Source organism: Nomascus leucogenys, chromosome 17 (assembly GCF_006542625.1).
Source record: "Nomascus leucogenys isolate Asia chromosome 17, Asia_NLE_v1, whole genome shotgun sequence".
Lineage (NCBI taxonomy): Eukaryota > Metazoa > Chordata > Mammalia > Primates > Hylobatidae > Nomascus > Nomascus leucogenys.
The window spans coordinates 85,522,021-85,546,418 of record NC_044397.1 but is presented as its reverse complement, the minus strand read 5'-3'; the positions used below and the strand labels follow the sequence as shown (position 1 = coordinate 85,546,418).

Genomic DNA, 24,398 nt, shown 5'->3' with positions numbered 1-24,398 from the left:
GACTTTCAAAAATGTTCCAAAAATAGGCAAAGTCCTCATATGCTTTTCATTCAACTTCCCCAAATATTAACGTTATAGATATGCATCTAATCATCAAAATCAATAAATGATTATTAACACTGTAAAATGAATGCCTGTACAGACCTTATTCAAATCCCCTCTATCTTCTGACTAATGTCCTTTTTCTGGACCAGGAGCCAATCTAGTATCACATACTGCATTTCACTGTACTGTTTTCTCAGTCTCCTTTAATCTGGGAAAGTTAATCAGGATTTCTTTTACCTTTAAGACCTTCACATTTTTGAAGAGTATTGGTGACTTATTTTGTAGAATGACCCTCAGTTTGGACTTTTCGAATATTTTCTCATGATTAAACTCAGGTTATAGACTTTGTACAAGAATACCACAGGGGTGATGCTGCACCTTCTCCATCCACTATATTAGAATGCCCTAAGATGTTGTTACTCTTGATTACTGGGGATGTTAACTTTGATCACTGGGCTGAAGTTCCTCCACTGCAAAATGACCCTTTTCCTTGAAAGCATTTTTAAACAACCAATCCCTGGGCCACACCATACATCAGCCAAATCAGATACACTTGAGGGATGGTACAGGCATTGGTAGGCTTTAAATGCCCTGCAAGTGACTCTAATCAGTACCCAGAGTTGGAAACCTATGGCTTAGACAGTGAAGATGAGAATCCTGAAAATCAGCTAGGAGACCATTCCTAAGGCTTCTCCTTAACAAAAAAAAATTTAATTCTAGGCAAAAGCAAATACATCTGGATTTTGGCATGGACATATGGTAGAGAAATAGAGGAAAACTAGAAATCGCCTGATGGGGAAGTGATGAGTGAGTAGACTGCAGTCCAGTTAAAAAAAAAAAAAAAGCAGAATCAGGTGTGATGACACTTGCTTATAATTCCAGCATTTTGGGAGTGAAAGTGGGCAGATCACTTGAGCCCAGAAGTTTGAGACCAGCCTGGGTGAAACCCCATCTGTACAGAAACAAACACAAAAAATTAGCTAGGCATGGTGGCAAATGCCTGTGATTCCAGCTATTCAGGAGGCTGAGGCAGGAAGATCACTTCAGCTCACAAGGTTGAGGCTGCAGTCAGTTATGATCTCGCCACTGCACTTCAGCCTGGGTATGAGAGTGAGACCCCCTCTCTTAAAAAAAAAAAAAAAAACAGTAAAAATAATGTTCTAAGGTCAGATCTAGTACAAAAACTGCATCTTATTCTGTGATGTTCAGATGCTATAATTAAAACAGAACATGGCGGTGTTTCCATATGAAGAGCTGAAAGATTCCATACTTTTTATGCAGCTGCATCATATTCTATTGTGTAGATATAAGGTAACCTGTTTAATTAGCATTGTACTGGTGAAAGTCTAGGTTGTTCCCAATATTTTGCTGTTAAACAATACAGTGAATAACACTGATTAGGTGTCATTTTTTATGACTGTGACTGTGATGAATTTTTCCCAGGAAAGTTTGGGAGGCAAAAATATTTATTTTTTAAATTTTCACATGCATTAAGAAATTTTACTCTACAAGGTTTGCACAAATTTTTATGTTCCAAGAAAAGCAGGGGAGGGTAAGATCACCTCAGTTGCTCTCACACAAACGTCCTGAGTGACAGGATCTTTAGGGACATGGGCACATGGCCATATTCCTGGTGCCCACACAGGGCAGGGGGCATCTGGATCCTGGGAAGCTACAGGAAAGGCGAGGGTGCCCTCTAGAGGACACCCTGCTAAGGATCAGAAAGGGGCCAGGGGAGTTGAGAGATTACAGCAGGTCTTAAACTAAGGGCAAGTTTAAGTGGAGGGCATTAAGGTTCAAGGAGCAAGCTGAGGTGAGAAAGTGGTAGAGACAGATGGAAGGAGAAGCTAAAAAGCTCCAGGGAAGCTAGGGAAGGCATATCAGGGCTCTCCACTCCTCCTCAGCACTGAACTTTGTAGAGGTCATGCTGGTGGGGCTCTGTGAGCTCTAGAATGTTCAGCACTATCTGGGGACTCTACCCATTCAAGGCCAGCAGGACTCCCTCCCCCAGCTCTGACAACCAGCAACGTCTCCAGACTTTGCCAAATGCTTTTCCGAATGAAAAAATTGCCCCTGGCAGAAGCATTAATCTACACTAATCTATAAAAGCAAATCACCACTAAAATCCGTCACCTCTCGGTAGAAGAATTACAAGTGTGAGAGGGGTAAAATTGAGGTCTTCAATATCTATTGAAATGACTTTTACTTAATCAGCAATTTGATGTCCCAGAAGGCATGTTTAGAGGTGATGCCACATGGCTGCCTGTACCTCACAGCAGAAACGGTATGGGTTTTCCAATGGTCTGTAACCATGAACTGGAAAGGTCTGTAACTGCGAATGGGAATGACAACCACTGGGTTACATTAAAAAGTGGGATGTAGGGAATTCTGTAGATATTGGGAGAAAAAAATACACAACGTAAACCCAAACCCCATTCTGATTCTCTCACCATCTTAGGGCCATCTTAGCTATCTATGAATGGTAGCATAGGGATTTTTGTATATTTTCAAAATTGAATACTGTTGCATCATTTTTAAAATATGAATAAATCCCAAAATGGACCAAGTAACTGGACACTGCTGCAGTCTCACTTTTGGCCAGGAGAGCTGACAACATCCTGCTCCCCCTGTCCTGGACACTGTCTGACTCAGAGGCCTAAATACTCTCTTATTATAGAGAAAGAAGATGTTTTGAACATTCTCACCATTCACCCATCCACCTCTCACACCTGTCGACCTCTCAAACCTCTTGCCCACTCTTGGATTTCATTCTTAATTTACTGCACTCTATTTCTGTTCCTCCTCCATTCCAACATGTGGCGGGTCCAGGTGGTGGCTTCTGCCCATGATTTTGTAAAAAAAAAAAAAAAAAAAAAAAAAAAAAAAAGACTATCCAAATTACTTTCCCTGACACCTCCTTAAACTGACCTCCACCTGCAGCCCCATGATCATTACCAGCAGCATTTGGACACTTTTTCTGGTAGTCAGATGCCTTCCATCTCTCATAAGGAAATGTGACTCTCTCCACCCTGCATAAATGTTTCCTGGTAGAAATGAACACAGGCATACTGCCTGCGTGTTCCCAAAGAAAATGGTGTCTATAACAATATATGAAAGCTGCAATTATAGAAAAGACCACTTAAAACATACATTATGTAGATGATTCTCACCATTCATTTAAGAGATACATTGTAAAACATGACATTAATAATTATTCTAGAAGAATAAAGTATGCATACTGTTTTCTTAAATTAATTGTAACGAGGTGGTTCCTCCCATGTGCCCAGGCTGGGCTTCTGAACAAAATTCTCCATCTTCAGTGGCAATGCCTGAGAGGATGACATGGACTTAGGCCTGATATGCAGCCATTCCTGTCTACCCTGTCCCTGCTGCAGGACAGTACCAGCCCAGAGCCCAAATCTCCTACCGAAGAGCTGAGAGAGAAAATGAGATACCCAAAGCCTCTTACCTTTTTCCAGTCCACTGCAATGGGCACCAGTGCAGTCCATTTGCCCCTGAGAACACCCACCTGCTGCTCTTTGACTTCTGAGAGTCAGAGCTCCTTGGCTTCTCTGGGTCCCAGCTGCTTTCACTCTGCTGAGCCCTGCTCTTTCCCATGGGGGTCACTCCCCTGCCAGGCATGTCCTCCAGCTCCAGCTGACAGGTCAGCCAACCCAGAACCAAGACAATGAACAAAGATTTCAATATCTAGTATGTCCAGCAGATATGCAAGCTGTACAAAAAATAAAGAAGTAGAGATGCACACAGCTCCCCTGACAACACTGTGTCCCAAAGCAATGTCTTGTGTGCCCCTCATTATGGAGCTCACTGTCCTTCACCACATGGGCAAGTGCTTCCAGGATCTCTCAATTCCTCAACGGGAGGCAACACACATTTTAACACAGTAGCTCAGCAAAGGAAGTGGTGATAATTTACCTATTTTGATAAAGTTCCTGAAAAGATCCCTAGACAACAAAATTTCCCTCCAAAAGAAGACAGAAAAGGCTTTCCCAATTGCAAAACATTGGCCTCCTTGCTTTTCAAAAAAGTACCCTTGAAATAGCTAAAACAATTTTGCCAAAATAAATTGCAGAACTTGAACTTTCTTATTTGAAATCTCACAAAACATTACAACTATTAAAAACAGAAGCTGCTGGCATAAGAATACAAATAGAGACCAAAGTGATAGAATTGAGAGTCCAGAAATAAACCCTCACCCTTATAGTCAATTGCTCTTACACAAGGGTGTCAAGATAATTTAATGGAGGAACAATCATCCTTTCAAATAATGGTGCAGAAACAACTAGATAACCACATGCAAAACAATAAACTTAGCGAACTATACTTCCAACCATATCAAACAATTATCTAAAAATGGATCAGTGAGTTAATTATAACATCTATAACCATAAAAACATCTTAGAAAAAGACACAGGGGTAAAACTTAACGACCTCAAATGTGCAATGGATTCTCAGGTATGATCCAAAAGCATGAGAAACAAAAAGGAAAAATAGATAAATTGGGCTAAAGATGCAAGCCTTTTGTGCATCGAAGGATATTATCAAGAAAATAAAAAGACAAAACACAGAATGAGACATAATATTTGCAAATCACATAGACAATGGTTTCATGCCCAGAATATATAAAGAACTGCTATAACTCAATAACAAAAATACAAACCACCCAATTTATATAAATGGGCAAAGGACTCAAACAGACATTTCTTCAAAGAAGATATGCAAATCATCAAGAGGGACATGAAGAGAAACTCAACATCATTAGTCATTAGGAAAATACAAAGTCAAAGCCACAATGAGATACCATATTACACCTACAAATATGGCTACCATTCTTTTAAAATGTTAAATAACAAGTGAAAGCCTTATGTAGAATTTAGAATCGTCATACATTGCTGGTGAGATTATAAAAAGTACAGCCACTAGGAGAAAGAGTTGTGCTGTTCCTCAAGAAGCTAATCATAGAATTCTCATATGAAACAGCATCCATGCCTTGGTATATACCCAAAGAATTGAATCCAGAGACTCAAACAGGTACTCACATGGGAATGTTGATTGCAGCATTATTCACAAAAGATCAAATATGAAAACAATCTAAGTGTTCATCAACACATGAATAAACAAATGTGGTGACACATACAACAGAATGTTAATCTGCCATAAAGAGGAAAAAAACTCTGACACACACTGGAACATTCATAGACCTTGAAAACATTATGGGAAGTGAAATACGTGAGAAGCAAAATGACAAATGTGTATGATTCCATTTATATGAAACGTCAAGAATAGGCAAATTCATAGAGACAGAGAGTATACTAGAGATTATCAAGGTCTAGGGTGGAAAAAAATAGGGAGTTATTGTTTAAAAGATATAGACCTTTAGTTTAAAATGATAAAAATTTTCTAGGAAAAATAGTGGTGATGGTAATGTAATATTGTGTGTGTGGTTTATTTTATTGATTGCACATTTTGAAGTGGTTAAAATGGCACATTATATATAAATTTAATGTATATTTCTATAAATATACGTATATTTATAGAAATATATATTAACATCTAACACATATAAATATGCATATGTGTCTATATATACATTCTATTACAGCTTTTTGAAACGTCTTTGTTGAAAAACAACTTCACTATGTAAAACACACCCACCCTGATCAGATAGCTTTTATATACTTATATGCAGACTCTTTGTTACCTTATCCACAGAGTGACACAAGAATTTAGAGACATGAGACTGACCAGCCAACAACACATGCAAAACATAAATGTATTTGCAAAGAGACTAAGGGTTAATCTGGGGCATAGACCTCAGCACTGCCAGGACATACACCTATGCTGGGGATTCTGACTTTATCTGACCCAGTCCACTATCCAGATCTTGTTGTGGGGTTGGGGCACGGGAGGTCATGAAGCCTGTCCCCTGGACACTCTGTGTGAGCACACAAGACCCTTCATTAGGTCTCCACACACAGCCCTGACCATCACATATTGTGAGGAGGACTCTAGAACAGGCTCAGGAATCAGGCAAGAGAATCGGCTACAAAGAGGAACACGAAGTTGAAGGAGCTGGTTGCTGACATGGAGCAGAATTCCTGTAATTCACAGGTGCAGCCAAGTCAAAAGTGCCCCCACCTTGTGATCCAGGCTGCCCTGAGAAACAGCTTTTTCCCAGCCTCCTCCATAGTGACACACCAGGGCTCCTCATTATCAAGCTTCGGGAGAGGGCAGCAACCTGGACAGCGCCGATTCCATCAGACTGCCCCTGGAGATGGAGGTCACTGAGATCAGAATCAGTTTCACAGATGGTCCAATGGGACCCATGGGTCCCAGGATTCAAACCCCTGGCTCCAGCAGCTTAAGCAGCCATTACTGCACAGGAACCCCAGGTGATACTGGAAATTCAAAGAAGAAGGGTGGACCTCCTTCTGGGCACTGGAGCCAGCCTCTCTCTTCTCTCTAATCCAGGCCTCCCCTCTTCCTGTAGCATGACTGTGATAGACATCTCAGGAAAGGTTCTAACCCGATATTTTTCTCAACCCCTTAGTTATAGAGTGGGAGACCTGTTATTTATACATGGCTTCTTAAGTATGTCTGAAACTCTCACTCCTTTATTAGGTAGAAATATTTTTAATCACACGGGGGCCAACATCCTTGTAGCCCCAGGATAAACACTTTGTCTCCCCCAGTGGAAGCTAATATTAATCCAGAAGCGTGGGCAGTTCAAGGAAGGATAGGTTGAGTCCTCCTCAAACCCTGTAACAGCCCCTGCAACACCCCAATATTAGGAGTGCAAAAACTCAATGGGGCATGGATGCTAGTTCAGGACGTCTGCCTCATTAATAAGGCCACAGTCCCAATTTATTCAGTGGTCCCTAATCCCTATATCTTGCTAACTCAAACACCTGAGGGAACTAAATTGTTCACAATCCTAGATATAAAGGATGGCTTTTTCTGTATACCATTACATCCTCACTCTCAATACTTGTTTGCCTTTGAAGATCCCTCTGGCCAGACCACCCAGTTAACATGGATGGTGCTGCCTCAGGGATTTTGAGACAGTCCTCACTTCTTTTGACAGGCATTGTCAAAGGACCTCTCTGACTTTTCCCATCCTCAGATCAGGGTCTTGCAATATATGAGTGACATGCTGTTCTGTGCTGCAACTGAGGAAGTTTCTCAGGAAGGCACTGAAAACTCTTCTTAATTTCTTAGCAGACAGAGGTTTCAAAATCCAAGGCCCAGCTTTGCCAAACCTCAGTGAAGTACCTAGACTTAATATTATGTGAAGGGACCAGAGCATTAGGGGAAGAAAGGATTAAGTCCATTTCCTTTTTCCCACTCTCTAAAACCCTCAAGCAACTAAAGATTTTTGGGCATTACAGGATTTTGCAGACTATGGATACCTGGGTATGGTGAGATAGAACATCCCTTATATCACCTCATTAAAGAAACTCAAGTGGCTAAAACTCATTTTCTAACCTGGGAACCTGAAGCTCAAAAGGCCTTCAACCAGCTAAAACAAGCCTTACTTAAGGCACCATCCCTCAGCTTTCCCATAGGGAGGGCCTCCAATCTTTATGTATCAGAAATGCAGGGAACGGCCCTGAGAGTTTTAACTCAAGCCCGAGGACCAACTCAACAGCCAGTGGGCTACCTGAGCAAGGAACTTGATTTGATGGCTAAAGGATAGCCAGCATGCCTCCAAGCAGTTGCCACAATGGCCCTACTGGTATTGAAGGCCACCAAATTAACCCTTGGAAATGGCTTCACTGTTTATACCCCACATAATGTAGCAAGATTGTACTCTGGGAAAAGAATTGCATTCCTCAGGGGAGGTCTATAAATGGCTGCTCTGGGAGTGCCTGTCTTACGTGGTTGAGATAAGGACTAAAATATGCCCTAGTCTCCTGCAGTACCCTCAGGCTTATTAGGGTGGGGAAAAAAACCTGCCCTGGTAAATCTGAGGTCAGACCAGTTCTCTGCTCTCAAATCCTGTTTTCTGTTGTTTAAGATGTTTATCAAGACAATACGTGCACAGCTGAACATAGACCCTTATCAGTAGTTCTGTTTTGCCTTTTGTCCTGTTTCCTCAGAAGCATGTGATCTTTGTTCTCCTTTTTGCCCTTTGAAGCATGTGATCTTGTGACCTACTCCCTGTTCTTGCACTCCCTCCCCTTTTGAAATCCTTAATAAAAACTTGCTGGTTTTGTGGCTCAGGTGGGCATCAAGGTCCTACCGATATGTGATATCACCCCCAGAGGCCCAGTTGTAAAATTCATCTCTTTGTACTCTTTATTTCTCAGCCGGCCAACACTTATGAAAAATAGAAAGAACCTAAATATTGAGGTCGGGTTCCCCTGACACATGTTCATGCTGCAATTTGGAAGGAAAGAGTCTTACCACTAATAGATCTCCTATAAAATACCACCAGGAAATTAACAGGTTATTATCCTCAGTTTTCCTTCCACAAGAGGTAGCAGTAATGCATTGTAAGGGACATCAGAAGGGAACAGATGAATTAGCCAAAGGAAACAAGTTAGCTGATCAGGCAGCCAAGTCAATGGCAAGAAAACCTCAGGATCTTAACACACTAAAAGGCTCTCTAATCTGGGAAGGCTCCATAAGAAAAAATTAAGCCTCACTATTCTCCTGCAGAGGTAGATTGGGTCATCTCGCAAGGGTACACTTTCCAGCCCTCAGGATGGCAATAGTCAGAGGATGGCAAACTCCACTTGCCAGCCTCCAGCCAGTGGAACACCCTTAATATCCTTCACCAAGATTTTCACTTGAGAAATGATAAAACTTATCAGTGTGTCCAGAGATTGTTTTCAGGAGAGAACTTATTAAAAACAGTTAAGCGTGTTGTTAATGCTTGTGAAGTCTGTCTTAAAAATAATTCCAACAGGCAGTTTCTTCCTCATCAAACTTAAAGGATGAGAAACTATGCAGGGGAGTACTGGCAGGCAGATAGACTCCACCGACATGCCAAAGACAAAGGGCATCCAATACCTCCTGGTATAGGTAGATATTTTCACTAACTGGGTAGATGCATTTCTACGCCTTACAGAAAAGGCCTCTGAGGTAATAAAAGTGTTAGCTAATAAAATAACTCCCTGCTTTGGTCTACATAAATACCTCAAAATTGACAGTGGCCCCTCATTGAAGGCAGCCATCACACAGGGGGTCTCAAAGGCATTAGGCATACAGTGTCATCTCCATTGTGCTTGGAGACCCCCATTCTCAGGAAAGGTAGAAAAGACAAACGATATTCTCAAAAGACACCTCAGAAAACTGTTCCAAGAAACCCACTTTCCTTGGGTCACTCTTCTTCCCATGGCTTTACTGTGGGTAAGAAATACCTTTTCAAAGTTAGGCCTAAGCCCTTTTGAAATTCTGTATGGATGACGTTTCCTTACCAATGATTTTCTTTTTTTTTTCTTTTTTTTTTTCTGAGATGGAGTTTTGCTCTTGTCACCCAGACTGGCGTACAGTGGTGCAATCTCCACTCACTGCAACCTCTGCCTCCCAGGTTCAAGCCATTCTCCTGCCTCAGCCTCCCAAGTAGCTGGGATTACAGGTGGCTGCCACCAGGCCTGGCTATTTTTTTTTTGTATTATTAGTAGAGATGGGGTTTCACCATGTTGGCCAGGCTGGTCTCAAACTCCTGACCTCAGGCAATCCGCCCGACTCAGCCTCCCAAAATGCTGGGATTACAGGCGTCAGCCACTGTGCCCGGCCTTACCAATGATTTTCTATTAAACCTCTGAATTGGTTAAACATGTAACCTCTCTGGCTCACTTTCAACAGAAATTAACACAACCAGCAGAAGTCCAACTACAGAAAATAAGACCACCTTTATTTAACCCAGGAGATTTGGTATTAGGAAAGCTCTCCCTTCTCTCTCTCCTTCCCTAAGCTCAAGCTGGGAAGAAACTTACACTGTTCTTTCAACACCCTCAGCGGTAAAAGTTACAGGTATTGACTCCTGGATACGTGACGCTTGAGCCAAAGTCTGGAAAGCTGAGGGAGCAACCCCTGACAGCTTAGAGGAATGTCCCAGATATCAATGTGAAGAGATAGGAGAACTTAACCTAAAAATCATAAAAGATAAGTAAATGAGTGAGGTCTACTCATCCTCCTCAGTCCCACCCCTACCTCACCAGATACTTTCTCATTTCTACCTTTCCTCTCAAGATTCACCACCAGATACTAGAACTTCCTTTTGACACATACTTGCAGGGAGATTTTGATTATCCATGGGTTTACATTTGTAATTTCATAGTCCCCCAAAGGGAAATTCTATATCTTGGGGAGTAAAATTTTAGATGGAAATTATTTACTACACCACCCTTGTGGGAATTGTTATATTCACTCTACTATTTGCAGCATGACTATACACTGTGGCACTCACAATGTGAAAATCTGGATGGAAAATTCTAATTGCTGTAATATTCTGCTTAATTATCATCTTTATAGTAGGACTAATCATTACAGAAAAGATTTAGCCAAAGTTAACACTAAAGTTACTCTCAACACCCAATCCAATGCCACTTATCCAAAAAAAATAGTTTCTATGTTAACGCTTCTGGTGAGGTGCAGTGACATCTGGTGGAGGAAGTCAGTATTACAACCCATCAGAACAGCTAACAGCTATCAAACTCTACTGTCATGGTTGTGGCCTGTAGTACCCCCACTAACAATGATAATCTTAATACTCATATTCAAACTCTATACTCTAAACCATCTTGTAACATTTATCTCTTCTCATCTAGAAGCTATTAAACTCCAAATGGTGCTGCACATAACGGAACCACACATGGACATGCATCTCTTCTGAGGACACTTAGATTGACCTCAGGAGGAGACTTAACTGTTGTTTCCCACAAGACACCCCTTTTCAGCAGGAAGTAGCCAGAAAGAATCATTGTCCAACACCCTTTAACAGCAGTTAGGGTTACTACTCCTAAGGGGGGAAATATGATACAGGAGATAAAAAGAAGTTATTTAGGCTGATAGTAAAAGCAACAGAGTCCTTGGTGAAATTTCCCTTTTAATAAAAAAGCAGCCCCCAAATCATTTCTTTTCTAACAAAGAGCAGCCTGAGAAATCGAACTGCAGAAATAGATAAGCAAGCTGCAATCTTGCACAGGTGAATGCCAGCAGCTGTGCCAACAGAAAGGAGCTACCGGCAGGTTGGGGGCAGACATGTTCTACATGGAGGCTCCATCTTTCCTTTTCTTTGTCACCACATGTACAGTAAAGAAACTGGCAACATGGTGCCAGTCAGGTAGAAAACCCATCTGCATAATAAAAGGTTAGGGTGGGGGCAGCCAGATTTTCATACCCTATGCTAATAGCACACTTAGCCCTAACCAGTTTTTTGCACCTTATGCAAATGGAACACCTGGTCTGACTAATATCTCATGCCCTTTGTAAATCGGACACCACCTCCTCAAGCTCACCTATAAAACCTGCTGCATTTCACCACAGAAGCAGTAACCCATTTCTCCAGGACCCCTCTCTGCTGCAGAGAGCTCTTCTCTTTCTTTCACTTATTAAACTTTCACTCTAAACCTAGTTTTCTGTGGCCATGAGACAATAAATCTTGGGTATTTACCCCAGACAATGATGCTGCTTCACTTTTCTGCTTTTCTTATTTGTTTCTTGAATTTTTTTTCAGGTGACTGGAATCATTTTAAATCACGTGCTTAGTCTCTCTATTCCTTTCTTAACAATTGTTCTTTTATTCATTCCTCCCTTTATCTCCCTCTTGCTGCCCTTGATGCCACATTAGGGGACCTACAGAATTCTGAACAGCCTGGGACCACTTAGGAAAAACAGGAAAGATGCCACAGACTTTTCTGTTTGGGAAGATTCTGTGTTTTTCCACATGGAACCCCAAGAGTTGTGAGTGAATGGATTCCTTTCCGGTCTAAAACTCTGCTCTGTTTTCTGCTGTGTTACCTGACCTCTGGCTTTTAGGGTCATCAGAGATTACTTTGTACTGTACAAATACTTCATCTTGTGTGTGTGCTGGCTGCTGGGTCAGTGGTAAATCTATGGTTTTGGAGGTGACTAACAGTGGTTAGAATAAATGATTACTACTTCAGAAGACTACTTATATCTTTGCATGTTTAGATAAGAAAGACATAGTTTAAACAATGAGAAAAATGCCTTTGTAGCAAAGTAAACTGTGGAAGTGTTGCACATTATGGTTCCCATGGCATTTTACTCTTCTTGGGGACCTGGGATTCAGTGAAATCCTTGATTTTTAAAGGTCTAGGTCCTCTCCCTTCCAACTGTGCTTCTTTTCATATATTTAAATTATTAGGATCTAACAATTGCAAAGACTTTGTCAACCCTCTTCTTTAATGGGCTCTGTCCTGAGCTCAGTGGTCCAGTTGTTAAACAGAGACCAAATTAAAGCTACCTATTAAAATAAAATTAGTTTTCTTATAAAATCTTATGGTAAATTTTTAACATTTTTGTGTTACCGTAGCATTTATTTTTAACCTTTCTTGAACACGTCCAAAGTCCTTCACGTAAAAGCTTAAATTCTATCCCCTTTTGTGTTTTGAGATGTAAATTTGCTACCCATTTTTTCTAAAACTCAGTAAGGGCTTCTTCAGATAAATGTTAACTTTTTCATTTACAAAGGCACAATTTGAATCCAACTGTCCTTTTAAAAGAGTGAGTTTTACCCATCCCATGCTTAAAGTCCTAAAATTAAAACTCTAAAGTCTTTTTGTCACCCTTTATCTTTATGTGTACATGTATATGCAATATGTTACATTACATATATGTATATGTCTATCCATATGTTTGTATATACTTTACACATGGTATCAATTTAATGTAAAGATAAATGAGTACTCATAAATAAAGTAAATAAGTACAAATGCTTTTCAGTTCATTCAATTTTAGTAATCTTTAAATAAAGATAGTTTTTAAATTATTGGTAAAATAAAGTAGAAATGTCTTCAGAATTTAATTTAGATAGTTGTGCCTGGGTCTGCTGGCAGACAGGTTTATAATGTCTACTAGATGTTTTAAGGTCATCAAACAGCTGCTCTGCAGATATACATTTCCTTAATTTGTCTGTAGGCTCATGTCTTTAGATTTGAGCTCTTAGATTCTGAGTTCAAGAGATGTAACCATAGCAAAGCCTGGGAACAACAGCCAGTCCATGTCCCAGCTGTGCCTCTTGGCCATGCGGGGAGAGATTCCAGGCATTATCTTCACAGCTCTGTTCTTTGTCCTGAGCTTCACATCAGGTACATAGTTAGAACTTCTTACCTTCTAGTTTGTTCTACTGAATATAAGGGTGTATTAGTCTGTTCCCATGTTGCTACCAAGAAATACCTGAGGCTGGGTAATTTATAAAGAAAAGAGGTTGAGGCCGGGCACGGCAGCTCACCCCTGTAATCTCAGCACTTTGGGAGACCGAGACGGGCGGATCACGAGGTCAGGAAATCGAGACCATCTTGGCTAACATGGTGAAACCCTATCTCTACAAAAAATACAAAAAATTAGCTGGGCGTGGTGGTGGGCACCTGTAGTCCCAACTACTCGGGAGGCTGAGGCATGAGAATGGTGTGAACCCGGGAGGCGGAGGTGGCAGTGAGCTGAGATTGCACCACTGCACTCCAGCCTGAGTAACAGAGCGAGACTCCGTCTCAAAAAAAAAAAGAAAAAAGAAAAGAAACAAAGAAAGAAAGAAAAAAGAAAAAGAAAAGAGGTTGAATTCACCACCCATGGTTTGGCAGGCTGTACAGGAAGCATAATTCTGGCACCTGCTCTGCCTCTGGGGAGGCCTCAGAAAACTTACAATGGAGGAAGGCAAAGAGGGAGCAAGACATCTCACATGATGGAGGCAGGAAGAGGAGAGCAAGGAGGAGGTGCTACACATGGTTAAACAATCAGATCTCACAAGAATTCTCAACCATTATGGCAGCACCAAGGGCAATGAAGTTATATCATGAGAGACCTCCCCCGTATTTCAATCACCTCTCGCCAGGCCCCACCTCCAACATTGGAGATTACAATTTGATATGAGATTTGGGCAGAGACACAGATCCAAACCATATCAAAGGGTTACTAGGAGCTTATTATGTAATTAGGGTATGTGATTAAAACAGATATAGAAAAAACAACCCTATATGCAAAGTATATTATAAAAAGTAGAATGTGTTCTTAGTTTAAAAAGGTACTAGAAGAAATGGATAAATTCCTGGACACATACACCCTCCCAAGTCTAAACCAGGCAGAAGTCAAATCCCTGAAGAGACCAATAACAAGTTTTGAAATTGAGGCAGTAATTAATAGCCTACCAACCAAAAAAGAGCCCAGGACCAGACGGATTCACAGCCGAATTCTACCAGAGGTACAAACAGCAGCTGGTACCATTCCTTCTGAAGCTATTTCAAGCAATAGAAAAACAGGGACTCCTCCCTAACTCACTTTATGAGGCCAGCATCATCCTGATACCAAAACCTGGCAGAGACACAACCAAAAAAGAAAATTTCAGGCCAATATCCCTGATGAACATCGATGCAAAAATCCTCAATAAAATATTGCCAAACCGAATCCAGCAGCACATCAAAAAGCTTACCCACCACGATCAAGTCAGCTTCATCCCTGGGATGCAAGGCTGCTTCAACATATACAAATCAGTAAATGTAATCCATTACATAAACAAAACCAATGACAAAAACCACATGATTATCTCACTAGATACAGAAAATGCTTTCAATAAAATTCAACACCCCTTCATGCTAAAAACTCTCAATAAACTAGGTGTTGATGGAACGTGTCTCAAAATAATAAGAGCTATTTATGACAAACCCACAGCCAATATCATACTGAATGGGCAAAAGCTGGAAGCATTCCCTTTGAGAACCGGCATAAGACAAGGATGCCGTCTCTCACCACTCCTATTCAACATAGTATTGGAAGTTCTGGCCAGGGCAATCAGGCAAGAGAAAGAAATAAAGGGTATTCATACAAGAAAAGAGGAAGTCAAATTGTCTCTGTAAATGGCATGATTGTATATTTAGAAAACCCCATTGTCTCAGCCCAATATCTCCTTAAGCTGATAACCAACTTCAGCAAAGTCTCAGCATACAAAATCAATGTGCAAAAATCACTTGCATTCTTATACACCAATAACAGACAAGCAGAGAGCCAAATCATGAGAGAATTCCCATTCACAATTGCTACAAAGTGAATAAAATACCAAGGAATCCAACTTAAAGGGATCTGAAGGACCTCTTCAAAGAGAACTACAAACCACTGATCAAGGAAATAAGAGAAGACACAAACAAATGGAAAAACATTTCATGCTCGTGGATAGGAAGAATCAATATCATGAAAATGGCCATACTGCCCAAAGTAATGTATAGGCTCAATGCTATCCCCATCAGGCTACCATTGACTTTCTTCTCAGAAAAAACTACTTTAAATTTCATATGGAACCAAAAAAGAGCCCGTATAGCCAAGACAATCGTAAGCAAAAAGAACAAAGCTGGAGGCATCATGCTACCTGACTTCAAACTATACTACAAGGCTACAGTAACTAAAAAAACATTGTACTGGTACCAAAACAGATATATAGACCAATGGAACAGAACAGAGGCCTCAGAAGTACCACAACACAACTACAACCATGACAAACCTGACAAAAACAAGCAATGGGAAAGGATTCCCTATTTAATAAATGGTATTGGGAAAACTGGCTAGCCATATGCAGAAAACTGAAACTGGACCCCTTCCTTACATGTTATACAAAAATTAACTCAGGATGGATTAAATAGTTAAACATAAGGCCTAAAACCATCAAAACCCTAGAAGAAAACCTAGGCAATACCATTCAGGATATAGGCATGGGCAAAGACTTCATGACTAAAACACCAAAAGCAATGGCAACAAAAGCCAAAATTGACCAATGGGATCTAATTAAACTAAAGAGCTTCTGCACAGCAAAAGAAACTATCATCAGAGTGAACAGGCAACCTACAGAATAGGAGAAAAATGTTACAATCAATCCATCTGACAAAGGGCTAATATCCAGAATCTACAAGGAACTTAAACAAATTTGCAAGAAAAAAACAAACATCCCCATCAAAAAGTGAGAGAAGGATATGAACAGGCACTTCTCAAAAGAAGACATTTATTGACCAACAAACATATGGAAAAAAACTCATCATCCCTGGTCATTAGAGAAATGCAAATCAAAATCACAGTGAGATACCATCTCATGCCAGTTAGGATGGCAATCATTAAAAACTCAGGAAACAACAGATGCTGGAGAGGATGTGGAGAAATAAGAACACATTTACACTGTTGGTGGGAGAGTAAATTAGTTCAACCATTGTGGAAGACAGTGTGGCAATTCCTCAAGGATCTAGAACAAGAAATACCATTTGACCCAGTAATCCCATTACTGAGTATATACTCAAAGGACTATAAATTATTCTACCATAAAGACACATGCACACCTATGTTTACTGCAGCACTATTTACAATAGCAAAGACTTGGAACCAACCCAAATGCCTATCAATGATAGACAGGATAAAGAAAATGTGGCACATATATACCATGGAATACAACACAGCCATAAAAAAGGATGAGTTCATGTCCTTTGCAGGGACATGGATGAAGCCTCAAACCATTATTTTCAGCAAACTAACACAGGAACAGAAAACCAAACACTGCATGTTCTAACTCATAAGTGGGAGTTGAACAATGAGAACATATGGACACAGGGAGGGGAACATCACACACCGGGGCCTGTTGGGGTGTTGGGGGCTAGGGGAGGGATAGCATTAGGAGAAATACCTAAGGTAGGTGATGGGTTGATGGGTGCAGGAAACCACCATGGCACATGTATACCTATTTAAGAAACCTGCATGTTCTGCACATGTATCCCAGAAACTTATCGTATAATAATAAAAAAAGGAAAATTTTAAAAGTGGAAAAAAAAAGAGTCACCTTCTACTGCAGATGAGAAGCTGAGGGAATTTAAGTCAGTGGTCCATGGTCATCCAGCCAGTTCATTGCAGAACTACTGTGTTTCATCTTAAAGTTTATGCACAGTCAGAAAAGTGAGACACAGAAGGAAGGCAAAGCTAATTTTTGTTGTGGTTGATGTTCACGAAGGGTATATGTGTTACACAGAATCATGGCCTCCTAAAAATGTCCACATCCTGACTTCTGGAACCAGCACATGCTACTACATTAGGCAAAAAGACTTCGAAGATATGATGAGGTTAAGAATCTTGAGATGGGAAGGTTATTCTGGATTATTTCAGTGGGCCCAGTGTATCATAAGGGTACTTGTAAGTGAAAGAGGGAGGCAGGAGGGTCAGGGTGAGAATGATGCAGCCTGAGAGACACCACTGGCCATCACTGGCTGTGAACGTGCATCAAAAGACAAAATTACTATAGATCTATAACGAAATTATTTATAGTTATGGCTTTTTTTTTTTTTGAGACACAGTCTCACTTTGTCGCCCAGTCTGGAGTGCCGTGGCGCCATCTCAGCTCACTGCAAGCTCCGCCTCCCGGAGCTTCAAATGTTTACCATTTACTTTTGAAAAAAAGAAGAAAGACTAGACCAATGTGCTTATAAGATGTGTCGGTGGTATAGTGGGGAGCATAGCTGACTTCCAACGTGCTTGTAAATATTAGGTTGGTGCAAAAGTAATTGTGGTTTTTGCCATTAAAAGTACAGGCAAAACCGCGATTGCTTTTGCACCAACCTAACACGTAGAGTATGTCTGGATCAGACATAAGAAACAGATATTCCTGGTTGCCTCTGCAGAGGGAAACCAGGTGATAGGATGGAGGAGGGATAGGTGTTACGAGGGACACTTTCAGTATATGCTTTTCTATCTGTTGAAATTTGTACTGTTAATGCATTATCTGTTCAAACAAGTAAAATTTATGATTATAAAAATATACACTAAATCATTAAAAGTGGTTATTGCTGAAGGAAAAAAAAAGATGCTGCTAATGTCAGCCATTGGGTGGACTAAAGGATCTCTTATGTTGTGTGGAAATAAGGAAATGAATGATAGATTTAACACTCTGTTTAGCTACCCTCAGAAGATACTTCTTGTGAAATTCTAATGACAGCATTATCTCACCAAGAAAAAGAGGCAGACATGAGCAAGGACAAATTAAGAGGGGCAAGAGCCTCATCAGGATGGGGAGTCTTGTTCTGACATCTTGGGAAAAGCTGTCCACAGTGTGAGGTCATCAACTTCTTGTCCTGGTTTGCAGTTAAGTGTCTCTAGTTATGGTGTCAAACATTTTGGTCAGCTCTGAGTGGCCCATACCTCAGATAGGAAGGTTTTCCCATGAAATTTACATTGAGTTGTCCCCCTCCAGCTTATAGGGCTTCAGGAACACAGCAGATCTTGTTCTTACTGATTCCATAGGAGAAAATTGGATTGGAGAAACTAGAAGAATTCAGGGTCCAGTCCAGTCTACAGGGGGATTATAAAAACTCAAAAACAGTGAACAGAGCTGAAATCTCATAAAAGTTGTACTCCAGTTTTTCTTCTCAACATAATTTTTCTCTCTATGGGCATCTCTATTTCTACCAAAGATAATACCACTAAGGCAAATTTGTTTGCAAAATAGATTGAGTCTCATCAAACTTGGCCTGACTGTTTACAGAAGTGCAGAAAGAGTTGTAATGGATCACATAGGCTCTTCTTAAACTTACTTTACTGGATATTTTTTATAAGGAATCTCAGATTAAACTTTCAAAAACCTCTCAAGACCAGGAAGCCAAACCAAGGCTTACTTTACACTTGCCTGCAGTATATGTAGTTTCATTCTATTTATATTTTCAAATATAATATCCCAGTCAAAGCCTTGGTAATATAACCAATGTTTTCAAATGTATCCTGTTATAAAGAGAGCAGATATTTATTGAACTTAAGCAAATATCTGTATTATCATAAACATATGAATACTCATGAATAGTTGCCCAGTTCTAAGGCAGTCAGATAGGGAGCAAAAGTAAATGCTTCAATTTTTGTTCACAAAAGTATACTTTGTCAAATTACTGTGTGCTATAGATTGGTTAAAAGGAAAAATTCCATAAATCTGGAAAAAAAAAACATTTAAAGAATCAGCAAAATTCCAAACACAAAGTCATGAAAACATTCTCATCCTTATTAGTATTTAGTCCAGTGAAATTGAGTTTTTTCCTGCTTGGTCTTGGCTGGCAATTTCATGAAGGTTATCAGAAGAACTTGTAAGTTCTTAGATAGTCCAGTGGTATCTTAAATTCATCAGAAACTTGTATTAAAGAGTCCTTGTCAGAGTCTTTTCTGTAAATCTCCTTGAAGCAAGAAGCAATTTTGGACTGTAGCTGATTGGAAATGCTTTGAAAAAGAATCAAAACAACTGTCTATGAATGACAGAGTTAAAATGACTATGGTTAAAAACCCGATGAGAGTTCATTACGATAAAGACATGGCTCATATAGAAATCCAGTTGCTTCTGTGGCATATGACATTATGACTGATATTAGATTTCTATGAATCTCATATAATTTTTGGAACACTCGTATCAGTAACATACCCATAAATTAACATTGAGAATACTTAGCATCACTTATCACTTGACAATGCTTCCCATATAATTTAACATATCAAATAAGGTGGCTTTTCCATTTAGCTTGTGTTTCTTAACTGGATTACTGAGTTCTTGGTGTAGCCCATTAACAAATATGGCCAACAAAGTATAGGCTTATGTATGTTGAAAAACCTCCCTGGGTCATCTAGCTAAAAACCATTAATTTAGCTCTACGTCCTACCTATTTAAACAGGAGAGTTCTCCATACTGGTTACACATTAGTAGCATCTGGGGAAGCTTAAAAATTATCAATGCCTGGGTCCCACGCCAGACCACTAAATCAGAATGTATAGGGAGTGAGGTCTTCAGCATCCATTTTTTAAAAATGTTTCCCAGTGATTCCAATGTGTGGCTGTATTTCCCATCAGATTTATCTCAATTTTTGTGGCATTCACTTTGTTCTATTTTGGTATTATAATTACTTTTTTTGGCTATAAGTTTATTCAATGCAAAATAATCCTCTCCAATTTTTCTGAGGTGGCTGACCAGTCCACGTTCAAATCCACCTCTAAACTGGAATTTGGTTGCTGACCCCACCCCAGCCTCTGCTTTCTTGTGGGTACCAGGGGGCACAGCACAGCACTTTGGGAGGCCATAGTGGGAGGATCACTTGAGGTAAGGAGTTTGAAACCAGTCTGGGCAACAAAGGGAGACGGTGTCTCTACAAAAAAAGTTTTTAAATTAGCGGAGCAAGGTAACATGCACCTGTAGTCCAAGCTACTTGGGAGGCTGAGGTGAGAGGATCACTTGAGCTCAGGAGGTTGAGTCTGCAGTGAGCCCTGATCATGCCACTGCAATCCAGCATGATCTCACCTATAGAGTACAAGCCTGTCTCTCTATATATGCAAAAAGAAAAGAAAGGAAAATTTAGATATTACTATCAATTATACAGAAATAATGATTAGAAAAATACTAGGAATAATTGTATACCAATAAATTGGATAAACTAGATGAAATGGACAAATTCCTAGAGACACAAAAAATATCTGAATAGACCTATAATTAGTAAGAAGATTGGATAACTAAAAGCATTTGACAAAATTTAATAATTTTTCATAATAAGAACATTCTCCATATGAATGAAAAAAAAACACCTCAACATAATAAAGGCAATATGTGAAAAGCCCAAGGCAAACATCATATTCAATGGAGAAAGACTGAAAGCTTTTTCTCTATGATCAGGAACAAGACAAGGATGCCTGCTTTCACCACTTCTATTCAACATAGTATTAGATGTCCTAGCCAAAGAAATTAGGCAAGAAAAAAAAGACTCAAATTGGAAAAAGTAGTTATATTATCTCTCTGTTCACAGGTAACTTTACCTTGTATGTAGAAAAACCTAAAGATGAAAAAAACCTATAAGAACTAATAAATAAATTCAGTAACGTTGCTGGATGCTAAATTAACATGCAACATCAGTTGTATTTCTATAAACCAATAATGAACACTCTGAAAGGAAATTAAGAAAAAATTTTCATTTCACATTAACCTCAAAAAGAATAAAATATTTAGGAATAAGTTTAACCAAGGAGGTGAAAGAATTGTACCCTGTAAACTACAAAACATTGCTGAAAGAAATTAAAGACAACATCAATAAACGGAAAAACATTTCATTTTATATGGATTGGAAGACTCAATATTGTTAGGAGGACAATACACAAAGTGAGCTGCAGATTCAATGCAATTTCTACCAGAATTTTAGTGACATTTTTGGCAGAAATAGAAAAATCTATCCCAAAATTTATATGGAATCTCAGGACCCTAAATAACCAAGCAACCTTGAAAAGAAAGAACAAAGCTGGAAGTCTCACACTTCCTTATTTCAGCAAAGCCACAGTAATGAATACAGTGTGCTACTGGCATAAAGGAAGATGTAGAAACCAATGGCATAGAATAAAGAGCTCAGAAAGAAATGCTTGCATATATGGCCAAATGATTATCAACAAGTGTGCCAGGACCATTCAATGGGGAAAGGACAGTCTTTTCAAAAAATGATACTGGGAAAGCTGGATATCCATGGACAAAAATGAACTGAACCTTCACCTAAAATCATACACAAAAATTAATCCACAATGGATCAAGGACCTAAATGGAAGAGTGAAAACTACCAAACTCTTAGAAGAAAACAAAGAAAAAAAGCTTCATGACATTGGATTTCACAATGATATATTGGTTATAACAACAGAAACATAGGGGACAAAAGAGAAAATGCATACATTGTACTTCATAAAAGCTAAAAACTTTCAAATTTATTTTTTTTTTCTCCGAGATGGAGTCTCACTCTGTTGCCCAGGTTGGAGTGCAATGGTGCGATCTCGGCTCACTGCAAGCTCCGCCTCCTGGGTTCATGCCATTCTCCTGCCTCAGCCTCTCGAGTAGCTGGGACTACAGGTGCTCTCCACCACGCCCGGCTAATTTTTTTTGTATTTTTAGTAGAGACGGGGTTTCACCACGTTAGCCAGGATGGTCTTGATCTCCTGACCTCGTGATCCGCCCACCTCCACCTCCCAAAGTGCTGGGATTACAGGCATGAGCCACCGCGCCTGGCCAAAACTTTCAAATTTCAAAAAACGTTATTGAGAAAAGTGAAAAGGCAACCCATGAAATGGGAAAAATATTTGCAAATTATATATCTGATAAGGGATTAATTTCCAGAATATATGAAGAACTATTACAAATCAACAACAGCACAAATCCAAAAAAAAAAAAAAAAAAAACAAAAACTGAACAAGGGACTAAAATAGAGATTTCTCCAAGGAAGATATACAAATGACAAATAAGCACATGTAGAGATGCTCAACATCACTAATACTTAGAGATACGCAAATCAAAACCACAACTATACTCCACCTCACACACATTACGATAGCTTTGACAAAAACAACAACAGCACAAAGCAAAAAGTATCTTCAAGTAAGTGGAAAAACTGGAGCTCTAGTGCGTTGCTGATGGAAATGGGAAATGCTATAGCTGCTGTGGAAAATGGTATGGCTATTTCCCAAAAAAAATAAACAAAGAATTACCATTTGATCCAGCAATTCCACTTCTGGACATACACCCAAAACAATGGAAAGAAATCTGATTAGATATTTATGCACTGCCATTCACAACAACATTACTCACAATAGCCAAAACGGTGGCAACAACTGAAAAGTTGATTGAAAGATAAGTGGACAGAAAAATGAGGTGTATCTACACATTGGAATGTTATTCAATCTTAACAAGGAATAAAATTCCAATACAAGCTGCAAAATGAATGAACCTTGAAGACATGATGCTAAGTGAAAAAAGCCAGACACCAAAGGACAACTATTATATAATTCCATTTATGTAAGATAGTTAGAATAGTCGATCACATCGACACAGAAAGTAGAATGGTGAGTAGTAAGGGTTGGGGGGGAAGGAGTGAGAGTTATCATGTATTGAGTACAGAGGTTTAGTATGGTAAGATGAAACAGTTCTGGAAATGGATAGTGATAATGGTTACACAACACTAAATTGCATGCTTAGAAATAGTTAATGGTAAGTCTTATATTATATATATACATATATATACACATATATATAGTGGCTGGTAGTCTTACCCTTTCTACAAATACACACTTTTTGGCACTGCCCCTTCCCTGCCCCCAAGGCCCAAGGGTTAATCGCCAAATGTTTCCATTGCATATCACTCACTGTCCTCTGTGCTGTGTCCCATGTGCTGTGCCCACAGCCTCATACAGCTGGTGACTTCAGAGTCAGGACACAGCTCAGGAGTCTGCCCTGAGGCTCCCTCTCTTCCCATTTCCCTGCAGCCTAACCTGGGGGAGGCTTTGCTTCTGCTGGGAGCTAGATTTAGCCAGATTCGGGACAGGCCACCCAGGCACCTTCTCCACCACCCCGTTCTCACAACAGGTGGAGTCAGGGCAGGGCCAGTCACCAAGTGAGCCTGAAGCAGAGTAGAGAGCAGAGTCTGAGCTGCTTCTTCCTCGTCCAAGGGGCATCCTCCTCTCATTTGGGAAAAAGTGTGAGCTTGTTTCAAAGCTTCAGATGTTCCTTGTAGCTCAAGGAGTAGGTAAAAGAAAACAAAGAGGTAACAGAAAAAAATGTGTTGGTAATAGAGAGAAGCAACGTGGCCTTGAGAATCCTCCTCCTTCCCCCTCAGTGAAGTGTTCTAGGGCTGACAAAGCCCCCCACCATATTTCTCAGGCTGGACCCAAGGGCAGCCATGAGAAAGAAAAACAAGCGGCAGGGAGTCATATAGATGCATTGGGAGGGTCCAGGAGAAAAATTGGGGATTTCCTTTTGTCCATTGGACGTTGGCTGAGAATAAAATATTTTTCCTCACTCTTCTCTAAAAGCCAGATGGACTCCACCCAAAAACATATTGCCAATCATGCAGGGATTCACTTATCGGAGACTGTGATCCTCTTGACTGTGAACTTACTGAGGTCAGTGGCTGAGTTATGGACAAAACAGGCATAGACCCCACTATTCTTTGCAGTGATTTGGGGGATAAAGAGCTCTTGCGTGTATTGCTGGAGCTTTTCATTGATAAGCCAAGAATACTCCTGGTCTGTAGAAAGGCCACAGTGTCCCTCTGAGCCAAAGAAGAAGAATCCTTAAGTCCCAACCAAACTCCTGCTGTGTCCGCTGAGCTGGAATCTGAGACATCCACCTGTTTCTCCATCAC

At 40.0% G+C, this 24,398-nt stretch overlaps 1 protein-coding gene across 1 annotated transcript in view; it reads left to right on the top strand.

Annotated features, from left to right (window-relative positions):
- LOC100604542 (carcinoembryonic antigen-related cell adhesion molecule 8) overlaps nt 1–24,398 on the top strand; it is a 108,577-nt gene that overhangs the window by 34,292 nt on the left and 49,887 nt on the right. The window lies entirely within an intron of this gene.